The sequence below is a fragment of the Mauremys reevesii genome, unplaced genomic scaffold, assembly GCF_016161935.1.
Source record: "Mauremys reevesii isolate NIE-2019 unplaced genomic scaffold, ASM1616193v1 Contig109, whole genome shotgun sequence".
Classification (NCBI taxonomy): Eukaryota; Metazoa; Chordata; order Testudines; family Geoemydidae; genus Mauremys; species Mauremys reevesii.
In genome coordinates this window covers 28,669-51,952 of record NW_024100726.1, presented here as the reverse complement: position 1 = coordinate 51,952, position 23,284 = coordinate 28,669, and the positions used below count along the sequence as shown (strand labels likewise).

The window sequence follows — 23,284 nt, the reverse complement described above, 5'->3', positions numbered from 1 at the left end:
AGCATTCCAGGAGGGAGCGGGAGGGGGAAAGCCACTTCAAAGGCATTCAGAGAGGGACAGGAGACAAAAGTGGGAGCAGGGGAAGTATAAGAGACCTTCTGAGCATAGAAATCATTGCTGCTCCTACAACAGCAGGGACAGGCCAGTAGGAGCTGGGAAAAACAAGCCAGCATGTTTCTGCCTGGTTTCGAACCAGGGACCTTTTGCGTGTTAGGCAAACGTGATAACCACTACACTACAGAAACTCTGTCATAGGTAACTACCTCTCCCTTCAGAAGAACATAAGAATGGCCATACTGGGTCAGACCAAAGGTCCATCCAACCCCGCATCCTATCTGCCAACAGTGGCCAATGCCTGGTGCCCCAGAGGGACTGAACCTAACAGGTAATGACCAAATGATCTCTCTTCTGCCATCCATCTCCACCCTCTGACAAACAGAAACTAGGGACACCATTCCTTACCCATCCTGGCTAATAGCCATTCATGGATTTAACCTCCATTCATTTATCTGCAAAAAGAAAGAGGAGTACTTGTGGCACCTTAGAGACTTACAAATTTATTTGAGCATAAGCTTTGCTGGGCTAAAACCAACTTCATCAGATGCATGCAGTGGAAAATGCAGCAGGAAGATATATACACAGAGAACATGAGAAAATGGGTGTTGCCATACACACTATAACAAGAGTGAGCAGTTAAGGTGAGCTATTATCAGCAGGAGAAAATAACCTTTTGTAGTGATTATTGGGATGGACCATTTGCAACAGTTGACAGGAAGGTGTGAGTAACAGTAGGGGGACAAATAAACAGGGGAAATAGTTTGACTTTGTGTAATGACCCATCCACTCCCAGTCTTTATTCAAGCCTAATTTAATGGTGTCCACTTTGCAAATTAATTCCACTTCAGCAGTCTCTCGTTGGAGTCGGGTTTGAAGATTATTTGTTGTAATATTGCGACTTTTAGGTCTGTAAATGAGTGACCAGAGAAACTGAAGTGTTCTCCAACTGATTTTTAATGTTATAATTCTTGACATGTAATTTATGTCCATTTATTCTTTTACGTAGCGACTGTCTGGTTTGGCCAATGTACATGGCAGAGGGGCATTACTGGCACATAATAGCATATATCACATTGGTAGATGTGCAGGTGAACGAGCCTCTGATAGTGTGGCCGATGTGATTAGGTCCTATGATGGTGTCCCCTGAATAGATATGTGGACAGAGTTGGCAACGGGCTTTGTTGCAAGGATAGGTTCCTGGGTTAGTGTTTTTTGTTGTGTGGTTGCTGGTAAGTATTTGCTTCAGGTTGGGGGGCTGTCTGTAAGCAAGGACTGGCCTGTCTCCCAAGATCTGTGAGAGTGAGGGATAGGTTGTAGATCCTTGATGATGCACTGGAGAGGTTTCAGTTGGGGGCTGAAGGTGACGGCTAGTGAACATAAGAACATAAGAACATAAGAAAGGCCGTACCGGGTCAGACCAAAGGTCCATCTAGCCCAGTATCTGTCTACCGACAGTGGCCAATGCCAGGTGCCCCTGAGGGAGTGAACCTAACAGGCAATGATCAAGTGATCTCTCTCCTGCCATCCATCTCCATCCTCTGACGAACAGAGGCTAGGGACACCATTCTTACCCATCCTGGCTAATAGCCATTTATGGACTTAGCCACCATGAATTTATCCAGTCCCCTTTTAAACATTGTTATAGTCCTAGCCTTCACAACCTCCTCAGGTAAGGAGTTCCACAAGTTGACTGTGCGCTGCGTGAAGAAGAACTTCCTTTTATTTGTTTTAAACCTGCTGCCTATTAATTTCATTTGGTGACCCCTAGTTCTTGTATTATGGGAATAAGTAAATAACTTTTCCTTATCCACTTTCTCAACATCACTCATGATTTTATATACCTCTATCATGTCCCCCCTTAGTCTCCTCTTTTCCAAACTGAAGAGTCCTAGCCTCTTTAATCTTTCCTCATATGGGACCCTCTCTAAACCCCTAATCATTTTAGTTGCTCTTTTCTGAACCTTTTCTAGCGCTAGAATATCTTTTTTGAGGTGAGGAGACCACATCTGTACACAGTATTCGAGATGTGGGCGTACCATGGATTTATATAAGGGCAATAATATATTCTCAGTCTTATCTCTATCCCCTTTTTAATGATTCCTAACATCCTGTTTGCTTTTTTGATCGCCTCTGCACACTGCGTGGACATCTTCAGAGAACTATCCACGATAACTCCAAGATCTTTTTCCTGACTCGTTGTAGCTAAATTAGCCCCCATCATGTTGTATGTATAGTTGGGGTTATTTTTTCCAATGTGCATTACTTTACATTTATCCACATTAAATTTCATTTGCCATTTTGTTGCCCAATCACTTAGTTTTGTGAGATCTTTTTGAAGTTCTTCACAATCTGCTTTGGTCTTAACTATCTTGAGTAGTTTAGTGTCATCTGCAAACTTTGCCACCTCACTGTTTACCCCTTTCTCCAGATCATTTATGAATAAATTGAATAGGATTGGTCCTAGGACTGACCCTTGGGGAACACTACTAGTTACCCCTCTCCATTCTGAGAATTTACCATTAATTCCTACCCTTTGTTCCCTGTCCTTTAACCAGTTCTCAATCCATGAAAGGACCTTCCCTTTTATCCCATGACAGCTTAATTTACGTAAGAGCCTTTGGTGAGGGACCTTGTCAAAGGCTTTCTGGAAATCTAAGTACACTATGTCTACCGGATCCCCCTTGTCCACATGTTTCAAAGAACTCTAACAGATTAGTAAGACACGATTTCCCTTTACAGAAACCATGTTGACTGTTGCTCAAGAGTTTATGTTTTTCTATGTGTCTGACAATTTTATTCTTTACTATTGTTTCAACTAATTTGCCCGGTACCGACGTTAGACTTACCGGTCTGTAATTGCCAGGATCACCCCTAGAGCCCTTTTTAAATATTGGCGTTACATTAGCTAACTTCCAGTCATTGGGTACCGAAGCCGATTTAAAGGACAGGTTACAAACCTTGGTTAATAGTTCCGCAACTTCACATTTGAGTTCTTTCAGAACTCTTGGGTGAATGCCATCTGGTCCCGGTGACTTGTTAATGTTGAGTTTATCAATTAATTCCAAAACCTCCTCTAGTGACACATCAATCTGTGACAGTTCCTCAGATTTGTCACCTACAAAAGCCAGCTCAGGTTTGGGAATCTCCCTAACATCCTCAGCCGTGAAGACTGAAGCAAAGAATCCATTTAGTTTCTCCGCAATGACTTTATCATCTTTAAGCGCTCCTTTTGTATTTTCATCGTCAAGGGGCCCCACTGGTTGTTTAGCAGGCTTCCTGCTTCTGGTGTACTTAAAAACATTTTGTTATTACCTTTGGAGTTTTTGGCTAGCCGTTCTTCAAACTCCTCTTTGGCTTTTCTTATTACACTCTTGCACTTAAGTTGGCAGTGTTTGTGCTCCTTTCTATTTGCCTCACTGGGATTTGACTTCCACTTTTTAAAGGAAGTCTTTTTATCTCTCACTGCTTCTTTTACATGGTTGTTAAGCCACGGTGGCTCTTTTTTAGTTCTTTTACTGTTTTTCTTAATTTGGGGTATACATTGAAGTTGGGGCTCTATTATGGTGTCTTTAAAAAGGGCCCATGCAACTTGCAGGGATTTCACTTTAGTCACTGTACCTTTTAACTTTTGTCTAACTAACCCCCTCATTTTTGTATAGTTCCCCCTTTTGAAATTAAAGGCCACAGTGTTAGGCAGTTGAGATGTTCTTCCCACCACAGGGATGTTGAATGCTATTGTATTATGGTCACTATTTCCAAGCGGTCCTGCTATAGTTACCTCTTGACCAGCTCCTGCGCTCCACTCAGGATTAAATCTAGAGTCGCCTCGCCCTTGTGGGTTCCTCGCACCAGCTGCTCCATGAAGCAGTCATTTAAAGTATCGAGAAATTTTATCTCTGCATTTCGTCCTGAAGTGAAATGTTCCCAGTCAATATGGGGATAATTGAAATCCCCACTATTATTGGGTTCTTAATTTTGATAGCCTCTCTAATTTCCCTTAGCATTTCATCATCACTATTACTGTCCTGGTCAGGTGGTCGATAATAGATCCCTACTGTTATATTTTTACTAGAGCATGAAATTTCTATCCATAGAGACTCTACGGAACCTGTGGATTCGCCTAAGATTTTTACTTCATTTGAATCTACACTTTCTTTAACATATAGTGCCACTCCCCTGCACATCTGGGTGTGAGCGGGTCTGGGTGGGTCCGCTGGCCTCGGCACCGGCCGCGTGTCACCCCGACTCCCGCTGCCCCGGCCCTGCACCCTCCCCGGGTGAGCCCGGCTGTAAACACCCGCAGACAGACTTGGCCTTCCCGCAAAGCCCTGCCCTGCCCCTCATTCCCTGCCCCTGCTCCTCCATACCCCCAAAGCTCTGTCCCTGCCCCCGCCCGGTCACTGCCCACCCCCGTGTGGGGGCACCAGCACTGTGCCGGGTCGTGATGGGAAATTGTCCACACTGGCCCAGGAGAGACGTGTGTGTCCCTGCTGCCCCCTGCTGGTGGGGCTGAGCCCTGCTCTGTGTGTGTGGTGGCTTTGCAGGATTTTGTATCCTGCAGCAAGTGACACACACACACATTGACGCACAAAGGGACTCACACAATCTCAAGAACACTCACACACAACACACCCAGAGGGGCATGCTAGCCCAACCCCCACAGAGAGAAACAATCACACCCCACAGCCGCACTCTCAATCACACACACACACACCAGAATATTCGCAATCTTGCACAGAGACACAACAGCACACAGTTCACGCCCACTGCTCCCAACACAAGGACCTCCTGCCCCACACAGCCTGTGCCGAGGCCTGTGGAACTCACTGCCACTGGACAGCTACCAATGAGAATGATCCCCTCCTGCTGGATCATCTGCTTGGCCCCCCAATCCCTCTCGGGATGTGTGTGGCGTGGCTGGGGATTGTGCAATGGCCCAGCACCAGGCAATGCAGAACAGACACCACACGCCCTGCTCAGCCTCACCTGAGCTGCTCTCCAGGTGCATTGGAGCCCAGCACCCCACACCGTGGCACTCCTGCCCCACAGGGGGTGAGCTGCAGCCCCTGCCACACTCCGCAGAGGGGAGAAAGGTCAGGCCATCCAGCCCTTGTAAGATGGGGAAATCGCCATCGGGGTCAACGGTGACCTGGTGACCTGGTGACCCGGAGACGCAGCTCAGGAGTCACAGCCAGTTCTGGCCAGTGAGAGGACAATGGGCTGCGGGGAGAGGACCCAGTGACCAACCTGTTCCAGCCAGAGGGGGACGGAGAGGAGAGGAGGCCCAGGCAACCCTGTTTACCTGGAGAAAAGACAATGGACAGAGGCGGGGCCTGGGGCCAGGGATATCGGAGGCCAAGCTGGGGAGCAGGGGGACTCGGGGCGAGGGGAAGCAGGCAGAGCCCACCTGGCTGCAGGGGGACTGGGATGTGCTGGGCTGAGGGAGGCCAGGCCTGAGGCCCTGAGAGTTTCCTGTGCTGTGTTCAACTCTCAATAAACCCTCCTGTTTTATGCTGGCTGAGAGTCACTCCGGTCTAGAGAACAGGGGGCATCAACCCCTTCGGGGGTGAGGAGGCCCAGGGGGTCCAGAGCGCGTGGACTCCCTGATGGGGCCCACGGCGAGAGACAGACGTGCTAAGGCTCAGAGAGGTGCAGCTCCAGGAGGTGGAGGGGCCTGACCCCGAGAGAGAGTGGACCCCCGCCAAGGGCTGTCGCACTGAAAGGGGCACCCCCCATGGACCGCACGGGGCCAAGAGTGGGCACGATCTGTGAGTCCGTGACAGGCAGTGACATCACAAAGGCCTTTTGCAGGACCTCAGACTATTGGTCAAAGGTGGTGGGGAGGTGGTGACCTCACAGAGAGATGCTGACATCAGCCAGGCAGGACAGGGGCGAGGGGCCAGGGAAACCTCAGAGACCCCTGTGGCTTTGCTTCAGCAAGTCTCCTTCTCCAGGTCTCTCTTTGAGGACTGAGAGAGTGTTCGGCTTCACGGACGTGAGCGCCAGGAGGAACCTCTTTTGATTTTTCTCCTTCCCTTTTAGTGATTTTACTAGAAAACATCCGTCCCTGTTTAGAAGGTAAGAGCCTCCTCGAGGGAAGGGGTGTCCTGGGGGTGTCACAGTTCAGATGCCGGTGGCCCCCCATGTAAGGAAGTTCCCGCCACCGGCTTTGTGTTCGCAGTGCGGGAGAGCAGCATCCACGGCAGTGATTTGCTCCTGGCTGCCGGGCAGAGCAGCAGGCTCAGCTGTCAGGACTTCCCAGAGCGATTAAAGGGGAGGGGCCCATGGCTCTGTAGCAGGAATGCAGGGCAGGCGAGTTCACGGCGGGCATTGTGGGATACTGGAGGAGGCCAGTTATGGTGATATAATGAACAGCAGCATCTACACTGACACACAGGGTATGTCTACACTACGGAATTATTCTGAATTTACATAAACCGGTTTAGCAAAACAGATTGTATAAAATTGATTGCGTGCGGCCACACTAAACACATTAAATCGGTGGTGTGCGTCCACGGTCCGAGGCTAGCGTCGATTTCTGGAGCGTTGCACTGTGGGTAGCTATCCCGTAGCTATCCCATAGTTCCCGCAGCCTCCCCCCCTCGTTGGAATTTCCGGGTTGAGATCCCAGTGCCTGATGGGGCAAAAATCATTGTCGCGGGTGGTTCTGGGTACAGCCTCACCCCTCCCTCCCTGAAAGCAGCAGACAACCGTTTCGCGCCTTTTTTGCTTGGTGAACTGTGCAGACGCCATAGCACAGCAAGCATGGACCCTGCTCAGCTCAATACCGCAATCGTGGATGTTTTAAACACCTCGCGCACTCTCGTGCAGTATATGGTGAACCAGGACCTTCAAACCGAGGCGAGGAGGAGGCGGATACGGCAGCGCGGCGATGACAGTGATGAGGACGTAGACACAGAATTCTCTCAAACCGCGGGCCCCTGCGCTTTGGAGATCCTGATGGTAATGGGGCAGATTCTATCCATTGAACGCCGATTTTGGGCCCAGGAAACAAGCACAGACTGGTGGGACCGCATTGTGTTGCAGGTGTGGGACGATTCCCAGTGGCTGCGAAACTTTCGCATGCGTAAGGGCACTTTCATGGAATTGTGACTTGCTTGCCCCTGCCCTGAAATGCCATAATACCAAGATGAGAGCAGCCCTCACAGTAGAGAAGCGAGTGGTGATAGCCCTGTGGAAGCTTGCAACGCCAGACAGCTACCGGTCAGTCGGGAATCAATTTGGAGTTGGAAAATCTACTGTGGGGGCTGCTGTGATGCAAGTAGCCAAAGCAATCACTAAGCTGCTGCTACGAAAGGTTGTGACTCTGGGAAACGTGCAGGCCATAGTGGATGGCTTTCCTGCACTGGGATTCCCTAACTGTGGGGGTGCGATAGATGGAACCCATATCCCTATCTTGGCACCGGAGCGCCAGGGCATCCAGTATGTAAACCGGAAGGGGTACTTTTCAATGGTGCTGCAAGCACTGGTGGATCACAAGGGACGTTTCACCAACATCCACGTGGGATGGCCAGGGAGAGTTCATGACGCTCGCGTATTCAGAAGCACTACTCTGTTTAAACGGCTGCAGCAAGGGAATTACTTCCCAGACCAGAAAATAACAGTTGGGGATGTTGAAATGCCTGTCGTTATCCTGGGGGACCCAGCCTACCCCTTGATGCCATGGCTCATGAAGCCATACACAGGCAGCCTGGACAGTGGTCAGGATCTGTTCAATTACAGGCTGAGCAAGTGCAGAATGGTGGTGGAATGTGCATTTGGCCGTTTAAAGGCTCGCTGGCGCACATTACTGACTCGCTCAGACCTCAGCCAAACCAATGTCCCCTATGTTATTGCTGCTTGCTGTATTCTCCACAATCTCTGTGAGAGTAAGGGGGAGACCTTTATGGCGGGGTGGGAGGCTGAGGCAAATCACCTGGTCGCTGATTACGCGCAGCCAGACACCAGGGAGATTAGAAGAGCACACCAGGAAGCGGTGCGCATCAGAGAAGCTTTGAAAACGAGCTTCATCAATGGCCAGGGTACACTGTGACTGCTGTGTTTGTTGATGAACACCCAACCCCCTTGATTGACTCAGTCCCTGTAAGCAACTCACCCTCCCCCGTCGAGTACAGCTTACTTATGCAAATAAAGTCACTATAGTATAAAAATCAGGAATTCTTTATTAATTCATTATAAAAAGAGGGAGAGAAGTAAGGGTGTGGTTTGGGAGGAGAATAGGAGGGAAGGAAAAGGCCATTTAAAAATTTCACAGTAACGACAGCCTTCTGGTTGGGCTGTCCACGGGGGTGGAGTGGGTGGGTGCATGGAGCCTCCCCCCACGCGTTCTTACACGTCTGGGTGAGGAGGATGTGGAACATGGTGAGGGTTGAGGGTGGTTATACAGGGGCTGCAGCGGCACTCTGTGATCCTGCTGCTGTTCCTGAAGCTCCACCAGACGCTGGAGCATGTCAGTTTGATCATGCAGCAGCCCCAGAGTTGCATCCTGCCACCGCTGATCTTCCTGCCGCCACCGCTGATTTTCCTGCTGGTCTTCCTGCCGCCACCTCTCATCTCCGGTGTCTTTCCTGTCCTCACGTTCACTGGCATCTTTCCTGTAATTTGATACCACGTCCTTCCACTCATTCAGATGAGCTCTTTCATTGCGTGTAACTTCCATAATATCTGAGAACATTTCATCTCGCATCTTCTTTTTCCTCCGCCTTATCTGTGCTAGCCTTTGGGATGGAGGAGGGACACTTGAAAAATTTGCAGCTGCATGAGGGAGAGAAATATTTTAAAAGATACATTTTACAGAACAATGGTTATACTCTTTCACAGTGAACAGCACTATTCACCTTACATAGCACATGTGATTTCCTACAAGGTCGCATTTTTCATCTTAATACTGAGTGCCTGCAGCTCTGGAGTTACAGATCTCACAGACACAGGTCCAGGCATCAGAATTCAGCTTGCATGCGGCCATGGTAAGCCACTGTCTTTCGGCTTCTGTAGTGATTTACCCCTCCCCCCAACGCATGGCTAATACCATGTTAGCTCCCTGCTAATCAACACCCTTCCCACCCACCCCACCACTGCGTGGCTGGTAGCTTGGGAAGATCCGCTGACCAAACACGAAAAAGATCATCGGCATTTCACTCCTCCTCCCCGCTTGGCTAAGTGCAGGAAAGTTTTTTTAAGCTGCTGCAGTCCACGAACCCAGTAGGAAAATGGCCATCCCCATTACTTAAATTCCTGATTTTTAACCAGGTTATCCTGAACGATATCACTTTGCTGAGGATCACACAGCGAGATAAAGAACGGATGCTTCTTGAATGCCAGCAGTCACCGGGACCATACGCTGCTATGCTTTGCCATGCAATGATACCTGATTACTTGCTACATGCATGGCGTGGTAAAGTTTCCTACCATGGTGGGCGGAACAAGGCTGCCTTGCCCAGAAACCTTCTGCAAAGGCTTCTGGAGTACCTCCAGGAGCGCTTCATCGAGATGCCCGGAGGATTTCCGCTCAATCTCGGACATGTTAACAAACTTTTCTAAGTAACTATACTGTCTGCGAATGCGTCCCAAGTCCTCAGGGCAAATCAATCATTAAAAAACGCTTGCTTAAAAAACAATGTTTGCTATTTGCAAAGGTTCACTCACCAGAGGTCCCTTCCATGGCGTCATTGTCTGGGATAGTTGCTTGGGAGGGCTGGGAGGAGGGTAATTCCGTCAGGGTGAGAAAAAGCTCCTGGCTGCTGGGGCTCATGGAGTGCTGTGTGCTCTCTACTAGGTCGTCCTCCTCTTCTTCATCTTCATCTTCCCCGTCCGCAAAGTCCTCAGACATGGCAGAGATTACGACCCCCACATCAGAATCCACGGTCAGGGGTGGGGTACTTGTGGCGCAGCCCCCTAAAATTGCATGCAGCTCAGCATAGAAGCGGCATGTTTTTCGACCTGCCCCGGACCTACCGTTTGCTTCTTTGGTTTTCTGGTAGGCTTGTCTGAGCTCCTTAACTTTCACTCTGCACTGCAGTGAGTCCCTGCTGTGGCCTTTATCCGTCATAGCCTTAGAAATTCTTTCAAATACTTTTTCATTCCGTCTTTTGGAACGCAGTTCTGTTAGCACTGAATCCTCTCCCCATATAGCGATCAGATCCAGTACCTCCCGTGCAGTCCATGCTGGGGTTCTTTTTCGATTCTCAGGAGACTGCATTGTTACCTGTGCAGATGAGCTGTGCGTGGTCACCTGTGCTGATGAGCTCTCCACGCTGGGGAAGCAGGAAATGAATTTCAAAAGTTCGTGGGCTTTTCCTGTCTACCTGGCCAGTGCATCAGAGTTCAGAGTGCTGTCCAGAGCAGTCACAGTGGTGCACTGTGGGATACCGCCCGGAGGCCAATACCGTCGATTTGTGGCCACACTAACCCTATTCCGATATGTTAATCCCGATATTAGCGCTACTCCTCGTCGGGAGGAGTACAGAAACCGATTTAAAGAGCCATTAAAATTGATATAAGGTGCCTCCTAGTGTGGACGGGTGTGGCGTTAAATCGGTTTTATGCTCCTAAACCGGTTTAAACGCCTAGTGTAGACCAGGCTTTAGAGACGCCGAGGACTGGAACTGATTTCAGCTGCTGGACAGCTCTACTAGGTCTTTATTCAGTTGCACAGGAAAATGCTGAGAGTTTAAATTCATTTCAACCCCGCCACTCCCTGCCTTCAGCAAACTCCTGAACATACTGGAGATGGGTCTGGAAATCGATTTTCATTTGAAAAAGCTTTTTAAGGGAATCACTTGGATTGGAACTAGGAACCCATTATGCTGTAGGGAAACATTCACCCACTGAGCTATACTCTCAACAAAGGGTGTCAGGTATAGCCCAGAGCAGGAACAGTTTTTAATGTGGGGGTTAGTAAACTTTATCTCTGTACAAACACCACAGCTTACAAACTCCCCACCCCCGCTCTGTGTCACCAGAGCACAACAACAACTCTCCTTGGAGCACACACAGCTCCCCAGCTCCCTGCCCGTCAGTCTCTCCAGCATTGCTCCAATCCCTTAAAGCAGGGTCTCAACCTCAATTTACCTTAGGGCCAGGGCCAGTCCTCCAGTCCTCCCAGTGGGCCAATGTCACTCATACTGCCCAGAACCTGCCCCCCAAAACTCCATTCCCCAACCTGCCTAAGGCTCTGGGCGGGAGTGTGGGTGGGGGGAGGAGGTCTAGGTGCCGGCCCTGGGCTGGGGTTGGGGGTGCCGGTGGGGTGCCGGCTGGGGGGGGTGTTTGGGTGCATACGGGGTGAGTGGCTGGTCTCTGGGTGGGAGTTTGGGGGGGGGAGGGGTTCTGGGGGGCAGGCTCTGGGATGGAGTTTGCAGCACCGTAACATGGGCGAGGCGAGTGAGGCACTTGCCTCGGGCGTGCAAAGTGGAGGGGCGCAGCTCTACCCCGATCAGCGGCGCTTCGGCGGCAGCTCTACCGCTGCCACTTCTTCGGCAGCAATTCGGCAGTGGGTCCTTCTCTCCGAGAGGGACTCAGGGACCCGCTGCCAAATTGCCACCGAAGGATGAATGAAGCGGCGGTGGCAATTCAGTGGCAGGTCCTTCCCTCCAACAGGAACTCAGGGACCTGCCGCCAAAGAGCCTGGAGCCGGCCCTTGCCTTGGGCACAAAAATTCCTTGTCATGGCTCTGGGAGTTTGGGGGCTGGGTGCAGGCTCTGGGCTGGGGCAGGGGGTAGGGGGAACAGGAGGAGGGGGGGGGGGCAGGCTCTGGGAGGGAGTGGGGGGCGGGCGGGAGGGTGTGTGGAGGGAGAGGGCACAGGATGTGGGAGGGAGTTGGGGGCAGGCGTGTGTGGACCGGGTGCAGGCTCTGGGAGGGGTCAGGAGTGTGGCGCTTCCTGGGGCTCCAAGGTGGGGCAGGCTGGGGGGCCTCCATGTGCTGCTGCCCCCAGGCATCACCCCCACAGTGTCCCATTGGCTGCAGGGGCTCGGGACAGGGGCAGCGCACGGAGGCACAGCCCCACCCTGCCCTGCCATGGGGAGGGGCCGGCAGCCACTGGAGTGAGCAGGCAGACGCTGCTCAGCTCCGCTGCACTGACGGGGCCCCTGGGCGGGGGGGAAAGCACCTGGGGCAGCAGGTGGGGCCAAGGAGTGACCCAGTCCCAAAACTGCTGGAGCTGCACGGGCGAGACCTGGGAACCAGGACTGCCAGCCAGACAAACACCTTTAAGAGGAGGCGTCCCTCTGCCTGTCAAAAACTGATCTTCCTCCTTCAGTTCAGTGACAGCCTGAATTGTTCCTTATCCCGGCAGAGCCAGAGGACTGAAAGCAGCAACATCAAACCCCTGTGTAGCTCGCAGGAATGGACATAAACACTCCCTGGTGTCTGAGGAGATGTTCAGCTTTGCCCTTGGTCAACTACAAGGCCAAAGGGAAAGGAGGTGGCACCAAAGGGAAAGGAGAGTGAAACACGACACATCATAGTTATGCCCATGGTGGCTGCAAAATCTTTTTATGTACTTCCTCTTATCAGCAGTGTATTGTTTTCTCTGGAGTCTAGACCTTGACTATACCTTGGCCAAGAAATTTGTACCTTGATAAAATAATTGACTGCCCCTGTGAAGACAATGGACTTGACACCCACTGGGGTGTCCCTACACAGGTACAAGTACTAACAACAGTGGCTGCCTTTTAGCCATAGATTTTAATCAGGGCAATAAATACAAACCCCTGTTAAATCATTTCTCAGCCCGAGTCCTTCTCCCACATTCCCTAGAGCATTGGGCCACCATGTGGATGTTTCATTTCCTGCCTCAATTTCACACAGAGACACAATTTCCTTTGCACAGATCCATGAACAGCAAAATCTTCCTGTGTCTCTGGTCTGAGCCAGGGCATTTGATTTCAGTGAACCCTTCACTCCTGCACTGGCGATAGTCAGACAGCGGGATCATGGCACCTGCATCCCTGCCAGGGAGATATTGGCTCGGCTCTTTCTTTCTGCTGCTGTTGTTAGTCCATGAAACATCAAGGGTGGAATGCAAGGCTGAGTTCATGCACCAGCCCCCTGAAAAAATTTCAGTGCCCCAGAGAAATCCTGCTCCCAGCTATTGGAACGATGTGCTGGAGATTTGACTAGGAAAGGGACTGTCTGAATTGTCAGAGTGGGGAATGAACAACAATCTTCAGCAATGTCATTCACACAAACACACTCTCATCCTGCTCCAGCTGGAAGGGAAATGGGCAGGAATTCTTGCTGTTCACCCAAGGACACAAGTACACTAATGCACAGCCGTGAGTGTGCTGGGGAAGCTGGTCTGAGCAATTTGAAGTGACAATTCAGTGAGAACAGAATCATCATGTAATAGAACAGCTATATATCAAGTAGTTGTGGCCAAGTCATTAAGGGAATGGGTTCGGCATCTATTGGGGTCACCCTGCACAAGTTCAAATCCTGCCAACTATGCAGGCACTGTACTGTTGTTATTATTACTCTAGTCTTAGTGCCTGAGCATCCAGAGTGCAAAGTGGAGCCAGATCTACTTTCACTCTGTCTACACTTAAAAGGCTGCTGTGGCACTGCTATAGCACTTTGGAGTAGACAGTGACTGGAGGTGTTTTCCCATCCCTGTAAGAACTCCATGGGCAGAACAATTCTTCCTTTTATTTAGCACTATCTAACCAGGGCTTAGGTCACCTTAACTATATGGGTTGGGGGGGTCACACCCTGAGAGACGTCGCTCTGCCAGTTCAGTGCCCAGCGTACACCAGCCCTTAGATCCCTCTTGGTATTTCAATGCAGGCACTGACCTGTGAGAGGAAAACATCAGCTCACAAACACAGAGACTGAATTCCCCACATTTAATCTCGCTGCACTTTCCAGAAAGTCACGAAATTCAATTCATTCTTGCTAGGCCAGAGAAAAAATAAGGGGTCATTCAGTCCTTTGTAGAGAGCTTCAGTTTGTAGCAAAGTCCATCCAGAGGTATGAAGCAGGACTGAAGACAAGATGGAGGCGAGGCATCAGCCTTTTATAGTCTCTTGCCGTGTAGTCTTTGTCCCAAGGACACTCTATACAGCACCTGGCATAGAAAACCTTAAAGTTCTGTCCATAGGCAGGTCCCTGCAGACCTTGCTGAGGCACAAGGCATATCTGCCTTCTCTCAATGGGTCGATTGTACAGCTGATGGTCCTTAATGAGCCATCAAACAGGCTAGACAGAACTGACACCAACTTGTCTGGGGTGTTCCCTGAAGCAGAGCACAAGTTTGAAATATGGGCAGCATAGAGCCAATATTCATAACATCAACTACAAAATGATACACATCTAGAGATAGCATCATTATAATCAGCCAATCAGAACCTCTCCATAGACCCCTTACACAACAACCTTTCGACAATATTGGCTGAAAATATAGAACAGTGGTCGCAACAATGATCTATACAGTTATAGATTATGTCAATAACGTCACAGGAAGTGACACGGCATCAGTGAGACTGATACTGTAATGCTGCCTCCAGTTTTGGTGTCCTCATTTGAAAAATATGTTGTGAAATTGGAGCTGGGGCAGCAAAGAGCCACCAAATGTTCTGAGGGCTGGAGAAAAATGCCTTCTAGTGAGCTATTGAATGAGCTCAACCTGTTTAGCTTATCAAAAGAAGATTGAAAGGTGACTTCATGGAAGTGTTGAAGTGCCTTAATGGAGAGAAAATATTGGGTATTAAAGGGCTCTTTAATCGAGCAGAGAAAGGCATAACAAGACCCAATGGCTGGAAGGTGAAAAGAGACAAATTCATATTATAACTAAGGCACAAATATTCAACAGCGAGGATGATTCAATCACAGGAACAAGCTACCAAGGAAAGTGGTGGATTCTCCATCTCTTGATGTCAATCAATGAAGACTAGATGCCTTTCTGGAATATGTTGCCCCCAAAAGTAGCTCTTGTGTCATACAGGAGGCCTGTGATATGCAGGGGGTCAGATTAGATGCTCTAATGGTCTCTTCTGGCCATAAAGTCGACTAATTTCTGAAAAACTTGAGTGTAGCATTGGGAGCAGCATCTGATGTTTTCCTGTCTAGCCGGCTTGCTGCCTAGAACGAATGCTCCTTGAGTGGGGTGATCCACAGGGAGTAGCTCAAACCTCCAAAGTGCCTGGCCAGGGGCAGGACATTAGCACAGCAAGGGAGGGGTGTGGCAGTGACATCACAAAGGCCTTTTGCAGGACCTCAGACTATTGGTCAAAGGTGGTGGGGAGGTGGTGACCTCACAGAGAGATGCTGACATCAGCCAGGCAGGACAGGGGTGAGGGGCCAGGGAAACCTCAGAGACCCCTGTGGCTTTGCTTCAGCAAGTCTCCTTCTCCAGGTCTCTCTTTGAGGACTGAGAGAGTATTCGGGTTCACGGACGTGAGCGCCAGGAGGAACCTCTTTCGAGTTTTCTCCTTCCCTTTCAGTGATTTTACAAGAAAACAGCCGACCTTGTTTAGAAGGTAAGAGCCTCCTCGAGGGAAGGGGTGTCATGGTGGCATCACCGTTCGGATGCCGGTGCCCCCCCCCCAATGTATGGAAGTTCCCGCCACCCTGCTCTGTGTTCGCAGGGCGGGAGAGAGCAGCATCCATGGCAGTGATTTGCTCCTGGCTGCCGCAGCAGAGCAGCAGGCTCAGCTGTGAGAACTTCCCGGAGCTATGAAAGGGGAGGGGCCATGGCTCTGTAGCAGGAATGCAGGGCAGGCGAGTTCACGGCGGGCATTGTGGGATACTGGAGGAGGCCAGTTATGGTGATATAATGAACAGCAGCGTCTACTCTGTCACTTTAAGTTTGCTGCAAAAAGCTCTAGACCTCTCATCAAAGTCATTTTATTTTGTCAGCAAAACAGGGCAGTTTTGTCACCAGACAGGGCATTGCAGTGTGTGCACCAGCCACAAGCTGCTGACTGAGGGAGCTTAGTGTGTTTTTCACACACCTGAGCAATATAATTCTGCTGAAACAACTTTGTAGTGCAGACCTGGCCAAAGATTGACTCACACACACACACACACACACACACACACAGAGCTTGCAAGGAAAACCTCACCTGCTCCTCTGCTTTGCAGAATCCAAACACAAGCAAAGCTTGTCAGGTCCCGGTAGAGATGGCAGGGAGTCAGGTGTGGGCAGGGCCGGCTCTGGCTTTTTTGCCGCCCCAAGCAACAAAACAGCGGGGGAAAAAACGGCACGGCTGGAGCAGCAAAGCGGGGGTGTGGGGGGGCGGATACGGCGCAGCTGGAGCGGCAAAGTTGGGGGACAACACAAAATGGGGGCTGGAGCAACAAAGCAGGGGTGGGGAAAAACAACGCGCGGCCGGCAAAGCAGGGAAAAACAAAACAAAACCTCCATGGCGGCCAGAGCCAGTGGAGTCCCTGTGCTGCACAGTGCGCACCCGGTCCAGCAGGGGAAGGGGAGGAGTGGGGAGAGAGAAGGGGGCGTCCAGCGCTTCAGCCGGGCACTCACCACGTGGCCCCGACCGCCACACTGCCTGGTACCCTCACTCCTTCTCTAGACTAACCAGTCCTAATATACTGTAACATGGTTATATTCCACCTCCTTCACTGGTCACACCCAACAAAATTAATTATACAGCAGACAGAAACAATCACAGACCCAGACAGAGACCATGCAAATAAACATACAAAACAATACAGAAGGGAGGATTTCACAACTACAGATATGCCTTGTGACCTTGCTGAGTCACAATAGACAGGGTTTTCCAGCTGTGTCTATTGATAAGTGAGTTCTTGCCAGACAGGATGCTACCAAACTAAATTTCCCTTTCTCTGGAGGTGATGGAATATCAGGGCAGGATTGTATTCCTCACAGCCCAATAGCACCTTATTTCAATGTGACTAGTTGGGAATGTGAGGATGTGACCAGACACTTCCCACCTTATGGCTGCCTTTGCTGCTTAGCCGAAGAACCAGGCCTCAGACTGTCACAGTAAGAGAAGGCCATTACACAGACAGACAGTGATTTTTTATTCTCTCTTTTATATCTTTATAACTAGCTAAGTGATAAAAATACACCTAAATTCTTAAAGTACAGACCTCTGCAGACAGGCCTGAATCTCTGTATCCTAACAGTCCTCGAGGTCAGGCAGCCTCTGGGTAAGCAGGTGGGGACTCAGATCCTTCCACAGGCCAATTCCACCAGGGTCATGTATAAACCAGGGAAGTTTGCCACAATAGCCAGACCAGATGCCCCCTTTACACTTGTGCTCTGTTCTCATTGCTTCTCTGTCTCTCTTCCCCTCATCTCTGCTGCTCCCCCTCTGGGCTTTCTCAGCACCTGGCCCCACAGCACTTCCTGGCAGCAAGAGACTGCGCTATCTGCACCTGCAGCCTCTCTCCTGCTTGCTAAGGAAAGGAACCTTTCCAGGAAATGGCCACAGCTTCTGGGAATCCCTGTGTGGCTGTGAACAGAGTTTGGCTCCTGGCACACAAGGCAACTTAAAAGCTGAGCGCCCAGACAGGGGCTTGAAGCCTGGACCCTCAGATTAAGAGCCTGATGCTCTACCACCTGAGCTACCTGGGCTTGTAAGGAGCAAGCTTCACCATTCACCACAACAGTGATTATCCCAGTGTTCAGGCAAGAGTGAGCACGCAGGCAAAAGAGAGGCAAAAAAAGTCCCAGGAACCCCTCCTCTTTTTCTGCACAGCCACTGCCTGTCAGAAGGATTCCTCCTCCTCCTCAGGGAGACTAAATCTCTGTGCCTAGACAGCCGGTCCATCCACTGCACCTCAATCCCCAATGCCCGAGCCTTCCTGCCAAAGCCCTGCACCTGGCCCCATACAGTTAAGTCTCACGTGTCGCTGGGAACTTAACTTCTTGTGCCCAGAGAGTCTCGGCCCCCTCAGCAGATGACCTGAGAAACACAGTGTCCGGCTTTTCCAAAGAAGTGTTTAGACCCCCTCATCATGTGGCCTAAAGGATAAGGCATCTCCCTGTGGATCGGATGATTCAGGATTTGAGTCCCCTCGTGGTTGTGCTCACTTTGTGCTGCAAGTCCTGCTCCCTTCAGGGCTGGAACCTCTTCTTGGCGGCTCAGGCCAATGCTCCGGCTTCAGCTAGAGCCCCGGGAAGGAGTTGGGGGGTGGGTGTCACAAAGGCTGGGGCATGAGCCCCAGGTGCTTCCAGTCTCGCCTTTGCCCTTCCTGACTTGCCAAAGAAAGTGGGCGGCTCCACTGCCAAAGTGAGCACCATGAGTGGGAACGGTCAGAGGCCCCACCAGGGGGGCTGGCCCTGCTTTCCTACCCTCTTCTGATGTTGGCCACAGAGCATCAGCAGCCGCCCTGCATGCTGGTCTGTGGGTGGCCTTCAGTGGGGTTCAGCACAGCAGGGAGCAGGCTGGCCCTGTGGCTGTCTGCTGGCCACACATAGGCATGGTCCTCTCCTCCTCTTGCCCTGGCCTCTGTGGCTTTTAAGCCTTCCCTTGGAGCAGTCAGCACCAGCCACCTCTACTCCAGGTGCCCAGAGGAGGAGAGGTGCTGGGCTTCCGCCTGCCCAGCCCTGACTATGAAGCCTGGCCCTGGCCCTGCTTCTTTCAAGCGCCAGGTGGGCAAGAGGGAAAGCACAGTGGCAAGTGCCAGACTTGTGGGCACCAGGTGAAGCCGTGAGAATCCCAACCCTCAGGTGTCAGTTCTAGAGCCCTGACCCATCCAGCAGGAGGGGAAAAAATGGCTCTTGCAGAGCTGGAGACAGGGAAGTGGAGCAGTGTGAGCTCCAGGGCTTTACCACAAGGTCCCACTGAGATTTGAACTCAGATTGCAGGATTCAGAGTCCTGAGTGCTGCCCATTACACCATGGGACCAGCTCATTCTGCCTTCTCTGGCCATCAGTGACCCTTATGGGGCCTGCTCAAGTAAGGGACTGTTGGCCCCTTATTAAAGCTTAGTGGGGATTTTGGTTGGCTAGTTCCCAGTCCCAATAGAAGGGGGAAGGGCCAATGGGAAATCAGGATCCTGAGACTGACAGGCGCCTGGGCAACGGGGAGAGGCCAAAGCTCCAAGTTAGCTGCACTGACAGGCCAGGCATTGTAATGAGGGAGTCACCAGGCCTGGGGGTCCCATCCTCCGTGGGAGCTGGAACTGCCTGGGCCAGAGTGGGGCAGAGCTAAGGAGAGAGCAGGAGCCCGAGAAGAGCCAGGGAGCACAGCTGCACCAGCCGGGGAGAACCAGAGCTGATCTGTGCTGGGAGCTGAGCCGCAGCAGCACGAGCTGTAGAAGCTGCCCAGGGAGCAGATCTGTGCTGGGAGAAGAGCTGCAGCAAGTGGAGCCAGAGGAGCAGCCCAGGGAGCTGGAGGCAGAGCAGCAGCAGCACTGGGGCTGGAGGTGGGTGCAGTGAGCAGCGTGGGAGAGCGAGGGGGACCCTGGGCAGAAGGCCCAGTGCAAGGAGATGCCACCCGTCAAGAGACCTTGCAGGCCAGACTTTTGGGGGTGGGGGGATCATATCCCCTACATGGGGGCTGACACTGGGAGCAAGGGGCCTGTCACCTAGAGCACATGGCCACTGCCAGAGCAAGTGTCCAGCCCGTGGTGTCCCTGCAGCACAGCCAGGGCCTGGGGAGGAGGCCTGGAACATGTGCGGGAGAGACTGTGACCTGCCCTGACCCTCCAGAGACGCTGGTTGTGATCTCCCTGCACCACAGAACAGGGTGACGTGTTTTCCTTTCCCATCTTTCCTTGTGTTTTACACTGATTGCTGGGTAGTAAATGGTGTTTGCTTGAAGCACATGCAATGAGGAGTGGGTCAGGGAAGTGCCCAGAGTGGAGACACTGTAGCCCCCGTTCAAGTGATCATGACAAGATTGGGAGTCATCAAACCCCCCAGGATTCCTGGTCCCAGCCTTGTTGGGGTTACGAGGTCTCTGCCACACACCAGAGTAGAAAGAGCCTCCTTGAGGTCAGGCAGCCTCTGGGTAAGGGGGTGGGGACTCAGATCCTTTCTCTGGCCAATTGCACCAGGGTCGTGTATAAACCAGGGAAGTTCCCCACAATAGCCAGACCTGAACCCCCTGTACACTTGTGCTCTGTCCTCATTGCTTCTCTGTCTCCCTTCCCCCCATCTCTGCTGCTCCCCCTCTGGGCTTTGTCAGCACCTGGCCCCACAGCGCTTCCTGCCAGCCAGAGACACTGTGTTCTAGGCCTGCTCCTGTGGATGTGGCCTCTCTCCTGATTCCTGAGGAAAGGAACCTTTCCAGGAAATGGCCACAGCTTCTGGGAATGCGCATGTGGCTGGTGGACAGCACCAGGAATCATTTGGCTCCTGGCACACAAGGCAACTTAAAAGCTGAGCACCCAGACAGGGGCTTGAACCCTGGACCCTCAGATTAAGAGCCTGATGCTTTACCAACTGAGCTACCTGGGCTTGTTGAGATCATCTTCACCGTTCAGCACAAGAGTGAGCAGGCCGGCAAATGAGAGGCAAAAAAAGTCCCCAGAACCCCTCTTCTTTTTCTGCACAGCCACTGCCTGTCAGCAGGATTCCTCCTCCTCCTCCCTCCTGTGCCTCAGTACGACTAAATCTCACATCTAGACAGCCGGTCCGTCCGCTGCACCCCAATCCCCCATGCCTGAGCCTCCCTGCCAAAGCCCTGCACCTGGCTCCAGAGAATTAGGTCTCCCTTGTCGCTGGGAACTCGACTTCTTGTGCCCAGAGAGTCTCGGCCCCCCTCAGCAGATGACCTGAGAAGAACAATGTCCCCCTTTTCCAAAGAAGGGCTTGGAGGGGTTTTTATCATGTTACCAGGTGGCCTAATGGATAAGGTGTCTGAGTGTGGATCAGAAAACTGAGGGGTCAAGTCCCTTGGTGGTTGTGTTTCTGCAGTTGTGCTGAACATCCTGCTCCGTTCAAGGCTAGAAACTCTTCTTGGCCGCTCAGGCCAATGCTCTGACTTCAGGTAGAGCCCCGGGAAGGAGTTGGGGGGTGGGAGTCACAAAGGCTGGGGCATGAGCCCCAGGCGCTTCCAGCCTTTGCCCTTCCTGACTTGCCAAAGAAAGTGGGCGGCTTCCCGGGCTAGCGTGTGCGCCTGTCCCTGTGCTGGAGGGTACTTGCTACATAGCGTCTTCAGAGCCTGGGTATTTCTCTGCTTCTCGCCAGCTGGGGAAAAGCCTCTTGGGGTAAAATCTCCTGCCCCACTGCAAAAGTCAGCACCTTAAGTGGGACCAGTCAGAGGCCCCACCATGGGGGCTGGCCCTGCTTTCCTACCATCTTGGGACGTTTGCCACAGAGCATCAGCAGCCGCCCCGCATGCTGGTGACCTTCAGTGGGTGTTTGGCATGGCAGGAGCAGCCTGGCTGGGTGTTTTGTGCCTGTCTGAAAGCCACACCTAGGCATGGTCAAGTGTGTTCTCCTTGCACACAGATTTTGACAGGTTTTCCTCCTGATCAGCAAGTGGATTAAGCACGTCTTCAGTGGGGGTTTGGCATGGCAGGGAGCAGGCTGGCTGGGTGTCTTTGTGGCCGTCTGGTGGCCATGCATAGGCATGGTCCTGCCCTCCTCCAGTCCTGACCTCAGTTGCTCTGTAGCTTTTAAGCCTTCCCTTGGAGCTGTCAGCACCAGCCGCCTCTGCTCTAGGTGCCCAGAGGAGGAGAGGTGTTGCTGGGTCACTTTTACAGATGGCCCCTTCCCTGGTACTGCCCTTGCTCAGCTGCGCAGAGGAGCTTCCATCCCCAATCCCTGCCTGTCACTGCCCAGCAGCCCTCTGGCACCATTCCTGCCTCACTCTCTTCCTGCCATGTTGGGAAAGACAGCTCCCATCTCTCCTTGTTAAAGGTCAGGTGGGCCAACTAGGGGCAGAAGCCCATTCTATGTTTTCCTACTGCAGAGACCAAGCTCAGGGACTCACCTTGGGTGCAGGCACTGCTGTGCTCCCACAAAACAAGCCACCACTGCACAAAGAGAGATGAAAGGACCCGCCAAAGCCTGGGATTGAACCAGGGACCTTTAGATCTTCAGTCTAACGCTCTCCCAACTGAGCTACTTCGGCAGATGCATAATAGTTTTTTGGCCTGTTGCTTCTCTGTCTGGGATGTGTTTGTCAGCAGTTGCACACAAAAAGGACAGGAAAACGAACGGCTGCTCCACAGCCCCACCGGAGGAACCCGGCGCCCTTAGCTGTGGGGAGTAAGAAGTGGCTGTTGGCTGACAGGGCCTGTCCCCAAGGAGCTGGAACAGCAGCTGCTGCCTCCCCCTTGGCTCCAGGCTGTGGGAAATGCTCATTGCCTGGCTGCATGGGCGGCTGCTGCTCCGTGCTCTGGAGAGCGTCTGTATTGCTCTGTCAACCCCCCGTCTTCACTGAGCCAGTCTGGTAAGGTCCCAAGTGCCCCCTCCGGCCTGGCAGCTGACAGTCTGTGCAGACATCAGCCCCCCTGCCAGCCCCACAGGCAGCAGCAGCGCCAGCCCCCCAGCACCACAGGGGCACTCAATGCACTTCCTGTGGGGAAATGGCTCCTTGGCGTCCAGCTGCTAGAGTGAGAGCCAGGGGAGAGCAGTGTCTGGCTCACCGTGGGGGAGAGAAGAGACCTGGTGAGTGCGGATCTCCCTCAGCCTCCCCCGCAATGCTGGTCAGTTGAATTGTCACTGTGATAGTCGGTGCTTCCCTTCAGGGCCGGCCCTAGAGGGGTCTGTGACAAATCCCCCATTTCCTCCCCAGGCCCTGCCCCCACTCCAACCCTTCCCCCAAGCCCCCACCCCTATCCCATCTCTTCCCGCCCTGCACCTTCCTGCCCCATTCCTCTCCCTCCCCCACCTCTTACTGTCCCTTCTCCTCCCCCTCCCCGCCCAGCGCCTCCCTCACCCCACTGAACAGCTGATCACTGGCAGGTGGGAGGGGCTGAAGGGGAAGAGGAGGAGCTTGTCAGCAAGGCCTGTAGTGGGGGGCGGGAGCTGGTTGCCAGTGGGCGCTGAGCACCTATTTTTGCTCTGTTGGTTCTGCAGCCCCGTAGCTCCCATGGAGTCGCTGACTTGGCTCCTTTCACACTCTAGAGAGAGGAGCAGAACCAGGGCTATGGCTGATCTATGGGGCACCAGGTGAGTGGCAGAGGCTTCAGGTGCTGAGAGCTTGCCTGACCCCTCAGGGACACAGTGTGAGGGGGTGTCCCAGGGATCTCTATGAAAGGAGCAGAACAGGATTTACTTGGGGTGGGGAGAGATTTCAACTCCAACACCTTAACCACTCGGCCATCACAGCT

The 23,284-nt window shown here is 52.2% G+C and overlaps 5 non-coding genes across 5 annotated transcripts; all 5 read right to left on the bottom strand.

Moving 5' to 3' along the window:
- Nucleotides 1-172: 172 nt before the first annotated feature.
- On the bottom strand, nucleotides 173-245 carry TRNAV-AAC. The gene has a single exon. It is a non-coding gene; the product is annotated as a tRNA-Val (tRNA).
- Nucleotides 246-17,554: 17,309 nt separating this feature from the next.
- Nucleotides 17,555-17,627, bottom strand: TRNAK-CUU. Its single transcript has one exon. It is a non-coding gene; the product is annotated as a tRNA-Lys (tRNA).
- A 1,204-nt stretch (nucleotides 17,628-18,831) lies between these two features.
- TRNAQ-CUG lies at nucleotides 18,832-18,903 on the bottom strand. The gene has a single exon. It is a non-coding gene; the product is annotated as a tRNA-Gln (tRNA).
- Nucleotides 18,904-20,386: 1,483 nt separating this feature from the next.
- Nucleotides 20,387-20,459, bottom strand: TRNAK-CUU. The gene has a single exon. It is a non-coding gene; the product is annotated as a tRNA-Lys (tRNA).
- Nucleotides 20,460-22,007: 1,548 nt separating this feature from the next.
- Nucleotides 22,008-22,080, bottom strand: TRNAF-GAA. The gene has a single exon. It is a non-coding gene; the product is annotated as a tRNA-Phe (tRNA).
- Between the last annotated feature and the right edge of the window lie 1,204 nt (nucleotides 22,081-23,284).